Source organism: Entamoeba invadens, assembly GCF_000330505.1.
Source record: "Entamoeba invadens IP1 unplaced genomic scaffold scaff_1105074724366, whole genome shotgun sequence".
Classification (NCBI taxonomy): domain Eukaryota; phylum Evosea; order Mastigamoebida; family Endamoebidae; genus Entamoeba; species Entamoeba invadens.
The window spans coordinates 24,805-27,185 of NW_004191702.1; positions in this window are offsets into that span (position 1 = coordinate 24,805).

The window sequence follows — 2,381 nt, forward strand, 5'->3', positions numbered from 1 at the left end:
TTATTATTTTTTTATGTTGATTGCAATCATTTACTTTTTTATAAAATTGAAAAACTATAATAAAAACATTTTTAAATAGTATTTTAATATAGTTAATGTATTATAATTTGATGTAAAAGTTTTATTGTGTTTCAATTTAAATCCAAAACTAATTCTATAATATAGTAAAAGACAATTCAGAAAAAAGAGATATTCCCCAAAAAGCAAATATCTTTTTAAAGTATATGTATTTGAACATACATTTTTCGTATACACAACGTTTAATCAAATGAAATTTTGAGAATGAAATACTATCATATAATTACAACGTTATTGATATAACACTTCGTTTTTACTTCACAGAATAATATAAAGTAAATCGACATTTGGTTTTTTAGACCATATTTGTTTTCACCACCTATCGATATTTAATCACAATTGTATATGCAAAACTTTAAAAATGTAGTTATGAATAAATACACTTAAAAATATACTATAGTTCAGTTACAAACATTCAAGATATAAACATCATTTTTAACGATTTATGTATTTTTGAATTGTTGATTAAAATTGAAATAATGTTATTTTAACACCAAATAAACAACTTTTTTATGATAAATGTTGGGTTTTTACGTTTTTTTTCCAAAATAAACTAACCAATTATAAAACCAAAATATTATAACTGAAACATATAAAACTTGAATTATTAACACGTTCACGTTTCATTTATTATTTCTTTTATAAAAAATCTTTTATTGTTAAAAACTTATAGTTTTGCAATTTGTATTTAAAAAAATAAACAGAAAAAACAGTTCGCATTTCTGACAACATTTTTTGTAACTATCTTAGTAATATAACAATAGGACATTATATTAAAAACAATTAAGATTTATAAATTCATTCATTTCTTCACTTTTTTAAATTTGAGAATACTTGGTGAATTAACACATAATTTACGATTAGTCGTTTTGTATTATTTACGCGCACCTTTCCGAGACACCCAAGACAGAGAATAAATGTTTTTTGGCATCAACGCCTTTTGCATGCATAACACATTTTTCTTATTAATATAAAACAATACATTTTATTTACTTATTATTCTTGGTTAAACTCGGCCGCGTAAACGTGTGTTATTACTTTAATTAATAATTTTAAGATGGGTACTACATGAAAAAGTGTTTTGTGTTACAAATCAAAAGGGCAAAATAATTCTATTGGTAAAGCAAAAAATTTGGTTGTTTCAAAATGTCTTTGGGAATGGAAACATGTAAAATCTATAAAGCTGTTTTGATTATTATTTCGTTTATTTTGCAAACAAAAGAATAGCAAAGAACAAGAACGAGTGGGCAGTTGTGGTGATGAATTGTCTTGGTTCACATTTCGGTGAAGAAGCATCTAAGTGGTTCACCGACGATTAAGTGGTTGTTTTGAAATTGTGCCAACATTCTCCACACATCACTCAACCACTCAACGTGTCTGTTTTTGGAGTTCAAAACATATGTTTTGTGTATAATTATAAAATAATAAAACATCAATTATAATAAACTAAACATTAGAAATTTTATCCAACTTCCTCATGTTGGTAAGACTTAAGTCTTGAGCCAATTGATTTGCAATCTTTGGACTGTGTTTTGGGTACTCTGAACTTGGAAGACGCCAATTGTGCCAAAGGTAAAAAGAAAGACATTATAAGGGATCTATAAGAGGGGAGATTGACAAAGGCTGATTTGGTTGAATTCACCAGAAACCTTTGTCCAAACAAATAATATCGATCTATGCGTTATGGAACAAAGCGACTTTCGGTGTTACCATTGTCAACGCGTTTGAAAAGTGTGGGTTCTTCAACACCCAGTGCATCAAGGGGAGAGAGACTTGTTTTCGCGTCAAGGTCTTTTTAGAAAGATCGAAATTGATGATGACTTTCTTGGGAGAACCGGTGTCTTTTGAAAGAGAGCGATTTGTTGGAAGGAGAAAAGCGGTTGTTGCACACAACATACCGGAGTTCGAAGATAAGTATGAAAATAATGATATTTGTCAAGAAGTTTAATATCAAGAACTTTACCAACATAATTCGACCTCGTTTACTGTTTTTTGATTTTTTTGTTAAAAAGTATAAAACAATTCAAAAATAGTATAATGTATTAATAGTTAATATTTATATATATAATTAAATAAATATTTAATATTTTTATAATACATATTTAATATATAATAGTCAAATAAAAAAACATAATATTTATCTATAAAAGTATTTTAATTTAAAAGATAAATCGGATCTCAAAGAGTAATTGAATAATTCTTAATGTGGGTTTGGTTTAGAATGTTTTTCAAATAAATAATAAATTTTTAAAATATAATATGTAAATTAAAAATATCATTTGATTGTGGTAACTTAAAACCAA